Raw genomic sequence first — 22,380 nt, 5'->3', positions numbered from 1 at the left:
GTAAAAGCATTTCGAGTGGTCATCTGACCAGAAAAGTGCAACACAAATACAGTCCATTTATCATTTGCTGTAGATGCCTTGTTTACTATTACAAAACACATATATATATCCATCCATCCATTATCTATACACCGCTTAATCCTCTGCAGGGTCACGGGGGGGCTGGAGCCTATCCCAGCCATCTCGGGTGAAGGCAGGGGACACACTGGGCAGGTCGCCAGCCTACCACAGGGCTACACATAGAGACAGACAACCAAGCACACCTCTCATTCACACCTACGGACAATTTAGAACAGGCATGTCAAACTGATTCCATAAAGGGCCATGTGGCTGCAGGTTTTCGTTCCAACCAAGGAGGAGCACACCAGGCTGGAATCAATTAAATCCGCTGATCTCAGTCTTCAGCTGATAACAGTGATTCCTTGATGTTGATTGGTTGACCTGATGTGCTCCTCCTCAGTTGGAATGAAAACCTGCAGCCACACCGAGCCACCGTGCAGCCCACACATATATATTTAATCTCAAAATTATTTATGTTCGTTCATCACATATACCAAGGTGAGCCTATGATTGTCCTGTCCTGTTTGATCTTGTGCATAGTTCAAAGCTCTAAGTTTATTGTTTAAGAAAGAAAGTCAGAAGCTGACAGGAGTCACACGACATAAAAAAGGGGCTTAATGATAAGGAAGCTACATATGCTATTTATATGAGGATAGACTCCAATTAATATTTGAAGCCATGGAAGCATATGTGGTAATTTTTCAACTTCAGACACACCCCATGGTCCTCTTCCAGTGATGTTTGCACTCTGTAAGATGAGATGCCCTCATACACACAGCTAACACACAGCTGAGTGGCCATAGAACAGGACCTTAAGATTCAAGATTTTCAAGATTTCTTTATTGTCATTGAGTATGACATGTCAATGAAATTTGCATTGCAACCCCCATGTTAGAAACAAGATAATACGAAAGATAAGAAAGATTATAAAATAAAATTAAGATACTAGAATAAAATAAACCATCATGCAGTAAAAATATACCAGAAATGAAAATATACTAAGACAATAAAAATATAAAAATATACTGAACAGTAAACAATAAAAAATACCAGTAAAATGTACCAACAGAATAAAATATACCAGTGAAATGTACCAACAGCAGCTGAAATATACTAAAATGTATATAAACAATAATCAATAAAATAGACCAATGAAATGTTCCAATATACTAAAATGTATATACTGAATGCAAATCGCTGACCATTTAGTTAAGCGTGTGTGTACTTAAATGTTAAGTACACAGAAGGTGCAGGTGGAGGAGGAGGTGAAGGTGTAAAAGTGCAAGTTTAGAATGTATTTTTTGGTGTCATCGGGTTCAAGTTATTGGACATAAAAACAATGTCAAACCTGTTATATCACATATGTTATATAAGAAACTCAGAATTATTTGCTATAACGTTGCATAAGATGTGTTAGATCTTTTTATTATGGTACGGTGGCAAAAGTAATTACCAAGCAACTTATATTGTACAGTAATGGCTTTGTGTATAATTTTAAACCAGACAATTGTACATCCTTTTGAAGTTGAAAATTAATTGAAAAATACCACTAGACTAATGGAAACTGGCAAGACTCACACAGACAGCAATTATGAATATGACTGGAGGTTATACAGTGAGAGGCATGAAAGGTCAAGCACAAAGTCATCAGTGTACCACACAGAGAGTCTGTTTAGACTCCACTAAACTCAACGGTTCTGCTCGTTTTTGCTGCAGAGACACAGAATTTCATACATGATACATGACAGAAAAACACAGCTATAAAGCAGGGCTTTGGAACATAAAATACGACTTCTAAATATGATTCTACAATCTGATCAGAAGAAGAAAGTAAACACTTTCAAGAGCCATTTGAGCATGTTTGACTTGCCAAAATGGATGTGCTCCCTGTTTGATTGCATTATACTAATAGAGCCCTTTTGGAGGATGTAATTAAGTGGAGTTTATAGTCTTAGATTAAAGCATCCTCTAGATCACAGGCAATGTTAATGGAGTGATGCATTTTCACTGGAAACCAGATGGGAGCACATCACAACAGAACAAAACATCATTGGCTACAGTAACGGGCAGGGCTCGACTATAGCCATGCAAAAAAGAAAAAAAAAATCTTCAGAATAAATGACTCTCAAATGAGTAAGAGAGAGAAACAGTGAAATAACTGGAAAAAGGAGAATGAAACTAATTAGCATGTCCTCTGTATTTCATTCAAATTTACAACAGCAGTGTGCAGAACAGTTGCAAAACAACAGGAAGAGAGACTTTCGGAGTTGTGTATATGACTTAATTTTCCAATTAACGGTGAGAAATGAGGGTGAGAGCTTACACTGTGTTTAAGGCCTATGGGTGTGTTCTTCAATAGCTGTTAATCTCCGTCGTCCACGCATCCTTCACAGTTTTCAAGTATTCTCGTGTGCGTGCTAAACTCCCCTCAGAGTGCATTCACTCACTGCCCTGGAAGCTCCAACATGTTTGGCTTGGATGGAGAGCTGGTGAGCAAGAACTCATGTAGTGACAACTATAACTTCATGTTTAATGTTCCCGTTGTGTTTAAACCCAAGGTATGGGTTGACCGAGCCCACCGCTCCTAACACTTAGGACATCTTAAACGCAGAGAATGAATTTTAGGATAACTTAATCTGTCATGAGAATGTTAAACATATCCACAAAACAGAAACACCAGGATCGACAGTGGAGCGTGTGTGAACATTACTGTAAGTTTATGCACATACTGCAACAGTACTCTCGGCTTGGTTGAGGCAAAGGAAAAGGAGTCCCTCTGTTCATTCCTGTGCCAGCGCTTGTCATGGACCCGACAACAGCCTCATAAGTTACGGTAGAGCTGAGTTTGATCTAAATTTGAAATCCAAACTGACTTTGTGACAGGCAGTGTGAGGATTCGAGCAATGCTGTCATTACCATTTAAGTTACACTGAACTTCAGTGCAGCGCGACTTGAATCTCACATGTGTTGGGGCCACCCAAAAATGCTGAACAGCCACTCCTCAATATTAACTTTTCCACTCAGCCAAATCAGACCTGAAATAGAGTAACATTATATCTGCAAATAAATTGTACTTTAGGGACATATTTATAAATACAGGGTAGACCTCATGGTGCTTCATAACCGTGGCCCATTAATCAAACCGGACATGATATTAGTTCGGTTTGCTGCACGCTGTGAATGAGATACTATGTTGTTTGTACACACAGACATACATTTAACTGGGACTGTTATCTTGATCTTAATAAGAGTTCCTCTAGATAGCACATGGGGGGCAGGGCCTCTTGCTGCGCAAACAGCTGCTTCACATCTGGAACTTAATATAAACATCATGGCCAATAAAATCATTCCATTTCCTTAATTACTATTCCTGTCATTTCCGCACTAAATGAAAAGTTATTAATTCGGGGCCAACACAAACATGCTTCTCCAATACGAGGAGCTACTCCTGAAGCGTCGCCACCCTGACTACAGGCCGCTGTCACTGGACTGGAACCACAAGCTCCTGCCTGGTTCTGCCAGTGTGCGTTTGTGTGTGCGTGTGTGTGCGTATGAATATGGAACAGAGGCCAAGGCGCCGCAGACATGAATGGAACACAAGATGGCGTCTTGTTTTCCATCTCATCCAAATGTTCCCACTGGTGCCACTATAATAATGACAGACACAACCCGCCGTGTTTCATCCTGCTCCTTCCTCCTCCCTTCTGCAGTCCCACTCGTGTTCTCTTGTTGCTTCTCTGTGTGTTCAACACATGCCCCCTCCACCTTTTTCTCCACCCCATTTATACTACTATTCCCTTACATTCATTCCCTCCCTTGTTTTTTCTTTGACATACCTCCAAATTCTAGTCCACGTTGGATAGCAGGCTTGTTAACGTAACATATACGGTTTGGAGGGTTCAGAGCATCAGTCTGTAATGTTGCCAAAATAACTACATATACTCGCTGCCGCTATGCATGGTCTAAGGGAGAAATTGCAATCTCTCTAGGGTCATATGTCATCAAGCAATGTTTCAGCTGAAACATTCCTCACAGTACATCATTATCAGCCCTGCCTAGCATTCAAAATGCTTCCCATTGATTTCAAAGCCGCTACTGCTGCTGCCGTTAGACATATCCAGAGGGCATGGATGAATAGAGCAAATATGGAGCCATTTGGATGGGAATTCTTGTAAATTGCCTCACACTAAAAGCATCTTTGTGTCAGTACAAATGCTAGTGTATGTTTGGCCTTATTGAGCTTGACTGCCTGAATTACCATTTTCCCCGGTAGACCAAATAATGCTAATACCATGTAGATCATGACGAACAGAGTATACGATTTGACACAGTGCTAGCTGCTCTGATTCCAACTGCAGCCATTCACAGGCCAAGAGAGGAAGAGGATTTGGTGAGCGACACATATACTTACACAAAAGACGCATGCATGCACTCAAATACCGCCAGTTTTGTAGTCAATGCTTTTGCTCCACCACACACAATTAAAGTCCCAATTAAAGGCCATTATGGGTTTTCCACTAGCAGCAACCACAGGGAGAGCAGCTCCACGGCCTGTACATTGCGGGCACACAGATGTCTCTTGTGTTGTCATCCAAAGGAACTCAGACTGATCCACAAACTTTATGATCATAATTACTGATCAAAATTAAAGTGCAACAACAAGATAAACTCAGAGGACGCAATAAAAAAGTTTGAGCGATTCCGGTAAAAGGGGCCAAGTGGGACTATCAGAGGTAAGTGTTTTTGAGATCCTGAGGAGGAAAGCACACTGAAGTGATGACAAGCAGTGGCTGAAGCCACGGCAGCCCATTAAATTCCCATTTACCACAAGAGGGAGGCATTTCCCTGATATTTTACCAGAAACGACAGTCCTATTAAGTTTGAGTGGGAATATTAAATAAAAAGGCCACATTTTCATGTTGGTTCTCACTTATTCAATTGTGTTTTTGTTTCCCACAGCCACAATCGCTATTAGATCTGAGTTCTTGACACAGATGAAAGCACTGGACTCAATATCTGCTGTGAAGCATCCACTCACCACCGTACCCACACAAGTTCACCACCAGTGTCTTCCCTTGAGCGGGGCCCAAAAGTGTCATGCGTTTCCGCTTCTGAGTTCCCATCCTCTTACCCAGTGACCTTAATGAGAGAGTAAAGTTCTCACTTGGCCAAACAATACGCTGTTGTAGAGGCCTGCGATAAGAGGTGGCCAGTCAACAGCCTCTGGACATGCAGCTGTGTAGGCGAACAGCCTTCCCTATCTGTCCTCGTCCTGACACGCAAAATCAGCAGCCAGATCAAGTAGCCTCACAAGGACACACACACGTGTCAAAATGCATGTGGGCGCACACACACGCACACACTCTCACACACAAAGTGAATCCCATTCCCACCCAATTTTGTGCTCTGAGAAGGAACAATCTGTTTTAGCGAAAACTGCGGTGGCTCCTTTCATCTCCAGTTCAAGGCGCAGATGATCTAATTCCAAATCTGATGATGAGCATCCCAGTGCCAGATATCTAAAACAAGTGTCAACAACAACACCACTGTGAACTTCTGAGTGATAAATGAGCTCTTTCTTCACGGTCAGTATGGTTTATTCTCTGAACTATTTCAGGCTTAAAGAGAGCTTTTATTTTCATGAACAAACTCATTTTGTGAGGCAGAAAATTTTCACTAAGTCGTTTTCAAGGTGCAGAGTATTTTCCCCTGGGAACGATGTCAAAGTAGAATTTAGTTTACATACATAGAAAATCTTGTAAGTTTCATAGAATTTGTAATTTTATTATTTTTTAATTTTTTGCAGCCATAAAATCTTAAACCGAGCTTCACAGCTAACCTTTGAGAAATAGCAGTTGAGGGAAAAAGCCCATTTAGTAGCTGTTTTGGAGTTTTCACACAGTACGTAGACACACTTATTATATATCATATATACATTAAAGTGCCCTGAAAAAATGGAAATGTGTACATCTACAATTTCATGACAACTCTGTGAATTCCATGAACATGATGAATATCATGTGATATTGAAAGCTCCAGAAGAGTCACTAAATGGACCTGTGTGAACATTTTGATACAGATACTGCAACACTGCTTTCATTTGATTCAGGAAACAAAACAGGTGTTTTAAAAACAGCTATTACTTATATATCAGGGATTGTTCTAGTGGGAGAGGGAGACAAAAGATGGCCAGATTGTGCTGAATTAATGACGCATTTTGAATCTAAAGGAATATAAATTATCAGGGGGATTTCTCTGACATTTGGTCTCATTCTTTAATTCATATAAAGACGAAGATGTAACAAGACGTATATATTTTGCTGTTTTTTACTGTGAAAATGTGCTTGTACTTTCTTTTTGTATTATTTGCCTTTATGTGACAGTGGAGAGCACAGAGACAGACAGGAAACGTGGGGAGAGAGAAAAAGGTGCAACATGGGTGACACTTTGGCTATGAGGTATGTGTCTTAACCATTACACCGCTGGGACACTCTATTTGTACTTTGTGGTTATTAGTCTGTCTTGTTTTATGCCTATTAGCTACCTTTATGTGCTCAGATTTAAATTCTCTTACCTGTCCTTCAAAGGTTCAGTGCGATGTTACCTTGTATTGAGTTATGTCTTTGTGTTTTGGTTAACAGAATGAAGGACACAAAACTGAGGTCACAGAGACATGCTGGTAAATACTGGTGGCGAGCCTCACGTTCCACTGATTGCTGATGAGGAGGCAGGAGGCAGGTGAGTGAGCGGTTGCTGGAAACTCCGCAGTGGCGGCTGGTGGCCAGGTGAGGAACGGCAGGTCTGAAACCAAAGGAGAGGTTTGCAAATGCACAGAAGCGATGGACTGCAATTAGAGGCAGGAGAGGAAAGAGAGGAGGACAGAGTCGTGGCATGCAACCAAACCATGACAACCAAATACAATTAATGACAAAAGCAATTGCTGGTGTTAGAAGAGGCAGAAAAAAACGCATTTTAAAGTGTAAAAATTTCCAGTGTGGTATTGGCACTATTTGGTCCATCAAGTTATAACGGGTGTGCGGGTGACTCGCAGTCATTAAAACCAGACGCACACGTGGGAATGCTGCACAGGACAGGGAAAACAATGACGGATATTCCAGAGTCAATGAACTGTCTCAGCCAGACAATCTGCAGTGATGTAGGGTTGTGTGTGTGAATGAATGAGGTGTTTTCCCTAATGTGGGCTATAATCTGACCCTCCTGGGAGGAGCAGGAGGAGTGCCGTGGAAAATATTCAGCTTAAATTCAGAGCGGACGTCCATTTCTACATCTTGGACATGCAGGAGGAAAGAGAATTGCTGTCGACCGAGAACAAACAAGAGTGCGGAGAAAGAGTTAAAAGGAATATTTGCAGAAATGGAGGGTTGAAAAGGAAAGAAAAGAAGAGCATTAGGCAGAACAAGCTTGAGCCATGTGTAAACAGAGTATATAGAAACCAGATATGGCCAGTCCTAAAGGTAATATACAGAGAGAATGCGTTTAGCAGAGTCCATTAAAGCCAAAAGTCTCTGAGGGAACGCTTCTAGCCAGACATGGGACTCTGATGGAGGTAGCCAAGACACTCTAACTCCAGGTTAGCCTCCCACTCTGAGTAATGGACCAGGGTGTTTCAGACTCCCATGGCCCCCTTGTGAGGCCCGCCGAGCCCCCGTGATGAAGTTATAGAGGCAGCAGGAGCGCTACGGCATGGAGAGAGAAAGAGCTGTGCCCGTCTCCTGTTGCTGTTGAATGTAATTTCGGATCGTATTGCAGCGGAAGCACAGCTGACAGAGGAAGAATCTATCGAATTCAGCTCAGACATCACAATAATATTGAGTCTTGTTTATAAACATACATTCAGGATGCTTCGGGAGTATCATTCGTTTGAAAGCCCCACTGCTGAGCGTAGAGCCTCAGTGTCCTGACAGCAGGTCCTAAAAGAGGTGTTGGTATGGTGCCACCTGACGAGGCTCCTGTGCTGGGCTGACTAAAACTTAGGATATTTGTGTTCTACCGTGTGTGACACGTTTATTTAACTGTGTATTTGAGAACAAGTCTCCGCTCTGCTTTTGGTGCTCTGAGACCGCACTCAGGCACAGTGGTGCTTTGAGCCGAATGCTACCATCAGCATGCTAACATGGTCACAATGATGCAATGTGACATGCTGATAAATAAAAAACATGTTGGCGTTTGCTAATTAGCACCTTGCGCAATTCAACCGAGTCAAATGGGACTGTCCGTTTATGACTAAACACTTGCAAAACTAAAATGTAGTGAAGTTTTGCCCTTGTGATGGCGCTGGACGAAAAGTTACGGGATGTTCCAATTCATCCTGAGGGGAAAATGAAATGAGTGTATTAAATTTCATGCCAATCTATCCAATAATTGTTGAGACACACTCAAAACCTCATGGTGGCATTAGAGGGAAAGTCTAGGGATCACCAAATTCATTAGAGTCCTTGTAGTGCAGGTCTGCACAAAATTTCATTGCAAACCATCAAACAGTTGTTGAGATATGTCGGTGGTGGGCTAACCGACTGCGAGGCGCATGCTGCTAGCGTGGCTAAAAACAAGATCAATTAACCTTCACCTGACAAGCGGGACAAATCCTCTCTTTCCTTTCTTGTCATTCATTGCATCCCCATGTCTTTTCCTCAGTGGTTAACCAATTCTTGGCTTGTACCTCCAAGTGCGACGCCATCGCTATTATAATGCCATCATCCCTGCCTGCCAAGCCAGAGGGAATGATGTCATTTCCACCCTTGGTCATGGTGGTTTGGGTCTGGCCACTGGTGCATGTGACAATTTGTGCCCTGCGAGGAAGCTCCGAAGCTTCCAACTTGGCAAGCGGCCATGACATCCACACCCGCACCCAGTTTCACAGCAAGGCAGTCAGTGATGCAGCTGAATGTTTTAACTCACCAGAGAGCTTTTGACTGTGCCCTTATTTCTGCGCTCACCTTAATCCTTCCATGTTAAATATCCACCCCCCCCCCCTCTTCTTTTCCTGTCATGCTGCACAGCGTCTCCGCTCCTGTCATTTACCCCATGGCTTTGTAGTCGTGTCGCGAGGCGGAAAGGAGCAGGGCAGGGCGAGGCGCGGGCCCAGCGGTGGCTGATGTATGGCTTCAGGAGAGGAAACACAGCACAGGCGATGAGAGAATGTGGAAATGTACGCATGGCATGATGCCCGCTGGGCCCAGCCCACTCTGCACTGTGTTTAGAAGCGGCCTTTCTTCTCGTGCCAGGTGGGCGGGGGATGAAAGAGGGCACCGGGGGGTGCTGGTGGGTGGACACAGGCCTGAGATCAAACAGCAGAGAGGCAGTGGAGGGTGACGGCGGTGGGGGTTGGTGGTTGTGTGATGAGTGTGAGGGCTGGTCAATTGAGTGGATGGTTTTAATTCATATGTGATTAACTACTACACCCCCCATCTCTGGTTTTGGAATGTTACTGAGGCCATTAATGTCCCACTCATTAAGATTTTAGAAGCTGTATTTCACTTCCTTTTCCATGTAAAATGACACACAACATTCAAGTGAAAAAAGATCCTACACTGTTTACCCTGTAGACGAAAAGCTCAATAAATGAATGTGATGTTTTAAATTGCTACTCCCTTTTTACTAGCAAAGCATATTTTATGAAATATAACACTTTTTCACCATGACCGATGTCTGTAATTTGCCAGTCACTGGCATCACTGTCCAAACACTGATTCTGCATACTGTATTTGAGGTTGGGAATTTCACATACATATTTGCAATGTGACTAAGAGCAGGGGCAGATGCATTTGTTGTGCCCTTAGTGTCTCATTATCCCAGCCCTTCCAGCTCAGGCGTGTGGGTTCTCGGCGGGGAACCCCAGGCCAGAAGTGGTGGTGAGGACGGGACAAACCAACCACCGCTCACAGGCTCCGGCCGGATGGGGAGAGAAGAAGACGACACTCGTCATTTGGAGGTTTGGGTCTGATTGCTTCCCCTTGTGAGGGACTTAACTGTCCCCACTGGGAATGCGGTCCCTTTTACACCCACGCCTAAAGACACAGAGAGGGAGGATGAGGTGTAAAAATACAAAAATAAGAAAGAAATACAGCCAAGAGGAGTGAGGCTGACACTGCAAAACAAGGTCGCTAAGTCAAGTCCTCAAGAAACAGCATGAATAAAATATGTCTGAATTCGGTCTATAAAAAGAGACATACATTATACTGTGGGAACGGGTTATGAGAGTGACTGGGTACTCATTATGGTGAGGAGGAATTTAGAGGAAACTAATTTTTAAATTATGGTTGAGGTCAAAGGTGAAACTGTAGTGTAAATTTAGCCTGAACTTTAGCAGTTCTATAATTTAGCTATAAAATTAGCTATAATTTATAAATTTTAAATGAACAGTGCATCACATGACAATATGTCTGAGAAAGGGGTTGCTAATAGTGATGAACTTCCGAGAATTATCACCCAACTCTGCAGTTTCAACTATTTTGAACTTCATCGCGCCTTTCAGCTCAATTTTGTTTTCCTTTCCTGCAGCTTTAGTGTTTTGGTTCACCGCTATTATGTTGTTAGGTGTAGCAGGCAAATGTTTTTTCCAGAGAAAATCTGCTAACAACAGACTTGACCCTTTCTGTCCAGAAAGACATGGCACACAAGCAAGGTTAGCAACCAGCTGGTGAACACAGTGGAGCATTTAGCTAAAAAGCCAGATATATTTGGGTTAGTGTGGACAGAGCTAAAAAAAGAGTGAACATTATAATTTCGTGTTGCTCCGTACACTGTGGATTTGTAAAAAGTAATAACATATCAACTTAAAAGCTAATAATATGTCAATGGTGGGGTCATGACTTGTTTCTGCTGCCCCTAGGTGGCCTAAATAAGTCACTGCAGGTTTACGACGCACACACGTGGGAGCAAATTTGATGTTAAAGTGGCGTTTTGGTGGATGTTACATGCACGGCAGACATGTCAGCGTCAATGATGGAAAGCAGACATTGTTTAGGGGATTTCTGACCATGCCTCTGAAATTCAACCATGTTTGAAAGCCGACCATATTTCATAGAGAAATCCATGGGTTGGAATACATAATCAATGTAATTTTTGTCTCTTTTACCCTCCTTGCCTGCTTGCCCACCCTCTGGTTTACAGATGAATGCAATCGCTTAATTGGCTCAGTCATTCCTGCTCTGAAACAGTGGGGCCTTGCCAGTCATCGTGGTTACTATAAAAACTAATCATTTCAATTTCCTTGTATCTTATTTCATTCATTTACTTTAATCACAGTCTATGGGAGGCGCCAATGTTTCCCCATGAGTGGCGTCTGCTAAAGAGAGCAGAAATTTGGAGCGGGCCGTTTTCAGCTGGCACTGGGGCAGAGACATCCATACTACTGTATTTAATGACTGCGCCGGAGTTCAAGCGATTAGAGCTCATCTTAGAAGAGCTGCACGCCCTTTTGATCTTGGAATCCTGCAAACGAAGTCAAGGGGAGAGACAGAGACAAATCACCTGCGGTTTTGGAAATCATTTAGAAAGGGCTGACTTTCCAAACTGATAGGGGGTGAAAGAGGTTTGATCTTTGTCAGATCGACTGCTTCAGATTCCCTATCTGTCTTTATTTCTGTGAGTGTGTGTGGGGCAAAAAAGAAGGAGAAAGAGTGGCTTGGGTTTCCCAGAAGACGAACAGACACAAATTCTTCCATGCTGAAAAAAAAAAATGCAACTCTAAAACAATGTAAGCAGGAGGCCAGCAGCATGTAGTTGATTGTGATCACTGAACTGCCTGGCACTCTGGCAGTCTCGGGCCAGTGAAGAATTATGGCCTTCGTCTGCTCCATTAATTAACAGCCATTCAGACAGGAAACCAGAGCCAGCACTCCAGTCTGCTTTCATGTCTCATCCCATTTGCCTGCAGAAACCTCATTTTTCATTATTTACTGTATCACTTCCAGATTGATGATCATCAATATTGTGTAAATGAAGAGGGGGGGGGAAACCTTTTTGGAAAAGGTTTGAAGTGCATAATAGTTTGCTGTTGAAATATTGGCCTGTGGTACGTGTTGTTAGTGAAACCCTCAGTGGGCTGTCACAGCGTGACATTAAAAAGGCGGCCTTGTACAGCCACACGTCCAGGCGTAACAATAATGAACCTTGGGGACTTTGAGACCAGGGGGAAAGTGGACGCAAGTGTTTTATGATCTGGCAGTGCCGCGGACAAAGCAAATAATCGCCAGACACAGAGGAGCAGGTAGTTTCACTTAACCTCTGCTCGGGGCTGAGAGCCAACTTAACTGGAAGCACATGGCTGCAGAGCACATTAGATAGAGGGAGACTGATTATTCCTATTAAATGACCCACCAATTAAAGATCCTTCACAGTGCTGAGGTGTAAGAGAGTGACCATCTTAATGACACAGTTATTCCACAGTAGCTGGCCCTTTGCTGGTATATACAAGCCTACTGTAGACAGTTACTCAAGTTACCCCGGCCACACAGCAAGCGGTAACACACAAAAGACTTGAGGAAGTCACAACTCTGGTTGATGCCTTGGTGTACCTGCACGGTCAAATGGAGGAGAGAGCATACATCTCGTGGACTGTGGTCTGCTGTTTACTGGATGTCTGTGGCCTGTGGCTTTGTCTCCCTCCCATTAGTGTGTTTGGTGTTGTTTGCATGCCGACCGGCCCTACGGTAAATGCTCCTTATCGGTCGGCCGCTCCTGAGGGCACCGCGGCCGCAGAAAACCCCTGAGAGGATGCAGGATGGATGAGGTGCATGCATCTGGGCAACTGAGAGAAAGTGTCTGCTCAGGCATGCCATTTAGTGCACAGACTGTACATTTGAGTGCATGCTTGATGACTTTGTGTGATGATGTTGCGAACGACCGTTTGAGTATATACGCTGAAGGGTCCGGCCCTGTGGCGGCGACTATCCATCTCGCAGGCCCGGAGCTGCCTGCCGCACTGCCCAGGTTAACTTCTCCTCTGGCCAAGCGGTGCTATCGGGTTCCCCCATGTGGTTCCACTTAGACCGCCAGGGGCTCCAGCTGCAGTCTGCAGACAGCCTCTCAGGCCGCGGGGCGGGTGCGGTGCAGGGGAAGGCCCCACTGACTGGATGTGCCTCAGGCTCAATAACCCACATCATGGCACCACCTCATCGCTAGCAACTGGTGCCTCATGGCCTCTTTGGTGCCTGACTGCCGTGAGTGAATGTGTTGCTGACCACTGATCATTACTGGGCTTCTTTGCTTGCTGGGGATTGATAAGATAGGTAAAAGAGAGGCAGTCTGGTTGCTATTATCTATTTTAAGATGAATCTATTAATTAAATAATTTAAAAAGCAGCAGATGATTTGGATGAAATGCTTCTTTAATAACTTCAGTCAGACACAGCAGCAAAATAAAAATTCAGAGGAGACGTTTTGTTTGAGTTATGATTTATGAGACCAATGCACATTTTGGTGGTGAAATTACAGCTTTCATACGACACACCCTACTGTATACGTTCCCAGCTCTCTCCGCCTCAGCAGAGTAAAAGCCTGTCCTCTCTGTCTCAGCGCCGTCCCTCCATCCCTCATTGTCCCCCCTCCACCACTTACAGTCTATCGCTGCATATTTTTATTGATGAGGCCTGACAGCGCCCCAATTCCAATATAGCTTCGGACATTTGATACATACACCCCACCCTTAAAAACAACAAAAGAAAGGAAAAATATTCCTCGCTCTCCCTCTCTCTCAGTCCTGAGACTCCACTCTATAACAGCAGGCCCTAATTTCTCTTTCCAGTCATGGAATATGATAATTTTCTTATTTGCAAGAAATATCAATTGCTCAAGGCGGACACATAATCATTGGGGAGGAAAGGAGAAGCTACCTGTGTAATGTGCTTAACAGGCTAACCCATTTAGCCACAGGCGCTGTTTGAAAATGAGAAAGTGCTGATGGTCAAAATCAATTTTCCCTGTGTCCAAATTACTCCCTGCCCGGCTTAGAATTTCACCTAAATGGCCAAACCTTAAAACACTGATACTAATTCTATCATATTAGAGCCTGGTCATATAGTTGAAGTTATTGCTAATGCTATTTTGCTGTATTTATTGACGTAGTGAGAGGACTCGAAGGTCGGGGAGCAGAGAGTTCTGTTACAGTCTTCGTGTTTAGATGCATATCAGTACAACTCAATGCAAGCACTGTACATGCAGCCATCGGGCTTTAACAATGTTTTCGGCTGTTAGGGTTTGACATCATCTCATGAGAGAAAAAAAACATATAAAGCGTCTTCGAGGGCAACATCATTTACTGTCCCTAAAGAAAAGATATTAATCTTTATTTCTGAGTTCTTGTCTTTCATAGGAAAGATTTCTAAATCTTCCTATGTGGTTATAAGCTGCAGTTTAACTTTAATTCAAGTGCACAGGGCATGTGGGAGAAGTTCTCCTTCAGGGCTTTCTGCCAAAAAGCGGTGTTTGTTCGTGTTTGTGTGTTTGATGAGCAGGGTTGTAGGTGAGCAGGTACACACGAGCTGCAGGTGAGGGGTGGAGGGGTGGGTGGAGATAGTGGTGCAAAGTATTTGCATATTCACAGACCTGCACGTGCTAAATGAAGGCAAAGGAGAAGAGTGACATGCAAGCCATTTTAAGGCACGGTTTATTGACAAAAAGTTACAAATATGTAATTTTGAACAGCAGAGATGAGTTTTTGCAGGTTTAATCAATGCCAGGAGAAGAACCTAAAGGGAATATAGTTTGACATTTGGAAAGGTTGATGAGGCTATTGACCGTGTTTGCACGGAGTTAGAGCTAGCAGCTGGTTAGCTTAGCTTCACATAAAGACTGGAAACAGTGAGCCCTGCAAAAGCAAAAAAGTATAACAGGCAAAGCCAGGCTAGCTGTTTCCACCTGCTTCCAGTATTTATGCTAAGATAAGCTAGCCGTCTCCTGTTTTCAGCTTCATATGTGGAGTACAAATATGAGAGCGGTATCGATCATCTCATCTAATCCCCGGCAAGTAAGTGAATAAGCGTCCTCTATTTGCCAAAACGTCTGTTCCTTCTGTACTTTATTGTACATGACGGACTCTGGAAGAGCCGCTTGGTCAAAATCCAGCAGTGAGGGTGGCTTTTCCCATTGTGGCTTCCACACTCTGGCACAGCCTTTCTATAGACATCAGCAGCAGGGTCTGTATTTAGAGCAGCTTCTGAAAACCTTCACTTGCACAGACTGGCCTGTCACTGATGTTTGTGTGTCTAAAAAACGTCTGTCGCTTGCTTGTTTTTTTTTTATTTTATTTTTATTAAAGACTTGTGAGGCTCGCTCTAGAAAGGTGCTACAGCATTTAAATAAACTTTACTCACTTACCCAATGGACCTCTGCATCAGTTTTTCCAATGAATCCAGTATCCTGACAGTTCTTTCCAGGAAAATATTTTTTAGACATTAACAGTGTCTTATGAACTCAATCAAACTGACCTCTTTTATTTTTATGTAGCCTAACCACTATATAATTACTGGACTTTTTTGTTGAAAGCTACATTGACTGGGAGGCCTTCACCAACTGTGCTTTGTGCACTTTTGCTCCATTTTCAATGTAATAAACATATAATAATGGCTCCAGGAAACTTCTTATTAAATTAATAGTTACATATAAACTCCTCCCTCGAAATTTGTTCAGAAACAGAACTGGATTCATTCTGGATTCACATACAGAAATACCTGCACTAAAATGGGTTTGAGGGCCTTCATTTCAACCATCTCCAGCATTAAAAGCTTTGAAAGGAAATGTTGACATTCATTAAAACCCATGTTGTGACTTGCAGGTTGCGTATAATCAGACATGTCTTGGACTTGCTTGACAGGAGCCGGGGTTGTGCTTTAGACTTGCCTGGACAGATCTGACTGACTTGTCTTTCCCCAAAAGACTTAAAAACAACTCGGCTCGGGACTTTGGATCTGTGGATTCAGGCTTAGGCTGGCTTGTGGCTGTGGCCCGTCCACCTGGGCTAGCCACATCATAAACAACAGCTGTGTGTCAGGTCTGCTCCTGTATCAACATCACCACACTGGCCACTGGCTGGAGCCACACATAGGTATTATATCCATGAGACTTCCTGCTGGACGACAGCCGTCTAAACACCGAGGCCACTGTCCAGGAAGTCAGGTACCCCGCTCTGTTACCAAGACACTGAAGGGTAACCATAGAGGAAAGAACAACTGAGAAATATGCCTCAATGTGTGTTTGACTTCCTCTAGAGTTGAAGATGGTTTCAATTTGCTGCTTCATAATAATTAATGGACATCAACAGGCCCGTGTCTGCTCACACTTCCCCTCTCTGAGCACATTCTCAGGGCTTGAGATTACATATCTTCAGCAGCTCTGGTTTATCTGCTTGGCCCTGTCCGCTGCTCAGAACGCACACCAGCCTAATAACCTTTGTCAGCTCTTTAGGCGTGAAGAAGGTATATTGTAACCATTTGGGCAGAAACGGGCCGGCTTTCCCGATATTGACTCAAACACACAGAGGGGAGAAGGAGGGGAGGCGCAGAATAAAGTGACACTAATGGAACATTGATGACAAAACAAGGCGCGCACAGGGACCACTTTCTACCGTTTTTAATTCTTAATGCCGCCGCCTCGGGTTTCAGCATGTCTTGGGCCGAGGCAGCTGCTTGCACTCGGACGGATCTGGCACGAGGATTAGGATTTCTTCGCGAGGAAATGGTCACGTGATTTACTGTTGCTGGAGAGGCGCTACAGGTGCCAGCGCATGAGAAGGGAGGGATAAGATGACCGAAAAGTCGTCTCTTTGGAACCGCACAACGCTCCTCACCCCGCTCCGGAATCAGCTCTATCGTGACTGGGCTGAGAGACCGGAGCGTCACCCTATACTTTGAAAACACACTTTGATGGCAATTAAATATTAATATGGGGAATCATAGCCTGAGAGCTGTATCCACATTACATGGAGCATGCAAATCGCTCCAATCAGCGAGCCAACTGAAATAGCATCTGGAGCGCTGTATAAATAAGAATATGGGTATCTTTAATATCATTAAAATGGACTAAACCAACTGCAGAGGGAAAAAATAATATCAAACTGGGAACCAATCACTCTAATTATCATTATTTGGTTTTAATTTGTATGTGAACATGCTGTAGTCTATGCTTGCTTCGCCCTTGGGTGCACATGTTTCACTAGCTAACTAATCATCAATAATAATTAAATTAAACATAAAAAGCTGATAATCGTAAGGCAAAAGGCTCTTTTTGTTTTCTTCATTAGGCCTAAATGTCAAATCTAAAGCATTTCTAATATGTGGGTTACAAAGATGGGAAAAATGATATTATCTCTCCTAATGTCTGCTCCACACACACATACACACACACACACACATTCAAACACAGTCATCTGCCTTTTCTCTTGGTTTCTCTCTTCCCTCCATAATCAGGCCTGGTTTCCTCCCAATAGGAAAACATCCCTCTTTCCTCCTCGCCTGCGTCTGTAAGCGATTCTGTGTGGGCCTGGACTCAACTCAGCCCGTGGCCAAAAATATCCCCCCATGGCTCCTCTGAATGGGACAGGCCACATAGACCACAGGCGCACAGCCCTAAAAATACAGGGAAGCTGAGCCACAGCTCCCCTCATTCATTCATTAGCACTGACCAGACTCAGGAGCTAACGGAGGGGGAAGAAACGCAGCGGCCCAGGAGACGGCTGTGCACACGGGGTGATGCAATGTTGAAACATCTCTGATAGGTGTGGAAAAGCGATGGCTGTAAGACTATGAGACAACTTCAGATCTAATTTATGCCCCAGAAAAAGCGAGTCTTGTGCCAGGAGAGCACACCTTCAGATAAATGCCCTCAGATTTCAGCCTTCGTGGAGACAAAAACTCCTTCTGGCTGCGATTGGAAATCCAGCATTGGTGGCGTGGGAGAAATTCATTAGAAGTCATAAAGCTGTCTCACCAAAATGATTGATTGCCCTCTGGCTGGCTCTCACAGATAACCATCGTCTCGTCACATAGTGCCACCCATTATCTCCCCAATCTGATTATAGAGAGAGTGAGACAGAAGGTGAGAAGAGCGGCTTTAATTGCGGCAGTATTGTTTAATAATGACAAGTTATTTGTCTGCATTCCTCTACTGCTGTTCACTCGGTACACTTCCCCACTGTGTGTGATGCCAACTTGAGTGCTGGGCGGCTGCTCGATGTGTGGGCACCGTTTCTTACACATTCCGTTCCTCTAACTCGCCAACAGACGGGACAGGCCCGGGCCAAATCACATGATGTTTGTCTCTGTATGTGTGTGTGTGTGTGTGTGTGTGCGTGTGTGTGCAGTATGAGTGGAAGAGCCCATTTGTTTGTCTGCATTTGCAAATATGAATACGTTTTCATGGAGGCTGAGTTTATATAGATGTGTTCTCTGTTTGAGTGTTTGTCTGTGTGTGTAGCAGAGAAAGCATGCTGCATATTTGTGTTTTTTAGGTATGCGTAAGAGTGTGTGTGTGTGTGTGCGTCTGAGTGTGTGTGCATGTGTAAACAGCTGGCAAGCCTGCCTGTGGTGCTGTGCAAACAGAAGTGAAGGTATTCTGGCTGAGGTTACGAGGTGGGTGGGGGGGTATGGCGTGGCTGAATGAGGCATTTAGTGCTGACAGTTAAAAATACCCCGAGCAGGACGAGCTGCTGCAGCTAACACCGATCCGCTGGAGCCGACCTGCGACGCTTGCCGCCCCCCCCCCCCCCCCCCCCCCCCCCCCCCACACACACACACACACACACACACACACTCTTCCCATCCACCGCTCATTTCAGGCCTGATCTGGGTTGTGGCCTAGCATGCTAAACCTGATGTAAGATAATGGTTAACCAGATGTATGAGCGCAGGCGGGGGAGTTCTCCCACACATGAGGATAAAACAAGCCGTTTGATATTCAAAAGTAAACAAGGCCTCATTGTGCTGCATGATGCTGTCATGATGCTGTGTCTATCTACACTCAGCAATATTAGAAGCAGTGGATAGATTTATGTCTGCACCAATCAGCTGGTAAAACAGGGGAAACGCCTTTTCTTTTTTCCATTACTACCAGCCCCTGGTATTTGATTTGTCCGTTCTGGGCTACTGTAGAAACATGGCGGTGCAACGTGTCTCAGTGGAAGAGGATTGCTCCCTCTTTAGATATAACGAGCTCATTCTAAAACAATGAGCAATTCTTATTTCCTTGTGATTATATACTAATGAAAACATAACTATGAATATTTTGCGGTATGTCTGTCAATAAATACTGAAACTTTAATTTACCCAGACTCATTGTACTCAGTTTTCATATTGTTATTTAATCATTTACCTATTTCCTTTTTTTCCCACCACAGTTGCAATTTTCCATATGCTTGTATGATAATGAGATGTCCACATAACAGGTCCAGAGTCTCTGTGAGGAAAAAGGCTTTATATTTCTTTTTGAAAATATTTATTGATATGTTCAGTTATATTGTTGGTTTTGATATATATTTTCTTTGGGGCTACTTTCTGTAAGTGTTTGGAGTAGCTGCAGGATCTCAGAGGTCATAGCTACCCAGAGTTAGAGGAATATACTCTAAGTTCCCATTGGCTCAGGCAAGGCTGCTCATACATTGGGACTGAAACAACAACTTAATTTCACTGATTCAATCTGGCCATTAAATCATTTTAGTCAGAGGCAAATGGAGAGCTGTTTGCTGTTTATCAGGCTGAAAGGCTTCCTCTCGCTCATTTAATGATAACATTACAGTAATATAGGTGTTTACGATAGGTGTGGGGCTTATTTAGAGTTAATAAAACATTCTCTTTCCTATGTAATGAAGGATGCTGTTTGACATAAGTGCTTTTTGTTTGTTCTGTTTGGTCTCAAGTGTGAGGGGAGGACCATTAACTTGAGACAAACATTTTTACCAGCGGTTTGTGAAAGCCTTCTCTGAAATGTACGGGAGGAAAGGCACTGATGCATTGCTTCTTATTCTCGCCAGTCTTTGCTCAACTCCAAACAGCAAGACAGTGGGTGCAATTAACTTTTCAAAATGAAGTCAGATCTTTTAAAAGATGAGGTGACATAAACATAAAGATAAAAGAAGATTTCCAAACACTTTCTATTGTAGTTGCATTAATTAGATGGTATGTTTGGATGCATAAAGCAGCTTGTGAAAGAAGGTGCTGCTAAAGTTAATGTAATGCCTTTATAAAAGTGATTCAAGACATGTTTCATTAACATGTAACATACCAGCACCTTTCCAGGGAATTTCAGACGTGGCCAAGTATGATCAACACTTGCTAGTCAAGATGAAGACGGTGAAATACGGTAGGTGGAGCTCTGGTAGAAAAAAAGGGAGCAGTGTCTTTTTATGGGGAGGGTGGGTTGGTAGAGGGGATATGGTTGACAAAATGTAGAACAGAATGTGTGTTTTTGTGTTAAATTTGATAATGTTCCCCTCGGGTTTCCAGGAGCCAACGGATTGGGCTGAGTGCGGAGCGCACGACAGGGCTTCAAAAAGCAGCTATTTAAAAGTCTCAGTTAAGAGGACCCTCCAAACAGCCAAACCGCTTCAAACATCAGCCAAACAAGATCCACATTGTTCAATGGCATGCCCAAAGTGGCCATAACCCATGCACAGGCTCATAAACAACTTCTAATTGGTTTAATTATCTTATAATTTTAAAAATATGTTTTAATATAAGGTCTATCCTTTTATTTACCCAGAGCGAAGTGGAAATAAGACTTGGGCCCAGTAACAAATTCAATATGTTCATTATGTAAACACCTTACAGAGCTGGGAGAGAATGGGAAAGAGAGTCAAAAAGTTGCTCAAAATGTAGAGATTAAATAAAAGTGGAATGCTGCACATATGCAAAAAGACTTCAAACTAAATGTTTGTTGCTTTGAAAGATAACCAAACACACTGATGGATAGATAGAGCAATGTCCAAAACCACTTCTGTCTTTGTTGCTGTTTTTCCGAGAGAGCTGACACATGATGAACAGAGGAAGCCGACTGAGAGTTTCACAACAACTGCTTCCTTCCTGGATGGTGATTCGAGTGCTAGAGAGTGATAAGGTCAAAAACTGACAAAGAGGCCCTTCAGGAAAGTTTGTCAGCTCCTACCCTCAAATTGTGAGCTGCAGAGGAGAGTAAATAAACCGTGTGCACACCGCTGACCCCTAATCAATACCCTTTCTTTGGACTCTGACTGTTGAGTGTTAATTGACACGCAACAGGGGGCAATATGTACATTAAACACTGCCCAATAGGTGTGTGAGAACACAGTGTACCATAATCACAACGCAAAGGGATGTTCGGCATGTTTACTTTATATCAGGGATGGGGAATATCAAGCCTCCGGGCTGTATTTGACATGTGAGACCTTTTGATCCGGCCCACGAGTCAAAGCAACTCAGAAATACAAAAAAGATCTCGTAAAAAAAAAAAAAAGAGCACAAGTGGAGTGTTGCACTTTCCAAGAGAAACAGACAAACAATGACTTTTTGTTGCTGTCGAAGTGAAAGGAAAGGCAGGTTATTTTGTGGCGCTGGCATTGATGAAAAAAGCAAATCTCAAAGCTTTATTGCAGCTTGAAACATGCTAAACTGGATGAGCTGCAAGGACAGATGCATTCTGACAGAGAATGTTATGCACACAAGTTTTGTGTTGAATGAGCTAATAGCAAAGAAGCTGAAACCTCATTCAGAAGGAGGATTTGTGAGTGCCTTGTTGCAAAACTGACAAAACAAAAGGAACTGGACATATTTGCTCCACTGTTTAACATGGAAGCAGCAAAGAAAGGTTGCGCTTAAACCTCAATAATCTAGAACAGCCCTTGAAGGATGTTATAAAAACTGAAATGGCCATTGATAGGAAAAAGGCTCCCCAGCCCTGCTTTAAATGTTGCCTTATTGGCAGTCTGATGTGGATTGCCACAAATATCTGCTTGGCATAACAACAATGAAAACATGCAAATGAGATGGCAGAACCCAACCGTGGCCGTGTCTGTTCATGTCTAATGAGTTGGGAGCTGTGGTTACAATCAGAACACCGATTACAGAAATACTACATGGGGCTGACTGACGTGGGTGGCACGTTTTGTAATGAACAGCTGGAGGGAAGTAAATGTCACTGTAGAAGAGACACATTTTAAAATGAAGTGAGAATTAGTGTTGTTATTTCTGCGCTAATGATTTTAAACCTCCAGGAATTATAGAACCTATTGAATAACTGAGTCTTTTCAGAAATCATTAGTGGCTTTCAGTTGTGCTTTGCTTGACAGCTATGTTTTATACCAGGGGTTGGGAATGTCCGGCCTCCGGGCTGTATG

This window comes from Chelmon rostratus, chromosome 15 (genome assembly GCF_017976325.1).
Source record: "Chelmon rostratus isolate fCheRos1 chromosome 15, fCheRos1.pri, whole genome shotgun sequence".
NCBI lineage: Eukaryota > Metazoa > Chordata > Actinopteri > Chaetodontiformes > Chaetodontidae > Chelmon > Chelmon rostratus.
Note: the sequence above shows the minus strand (reverse complement) of the source record.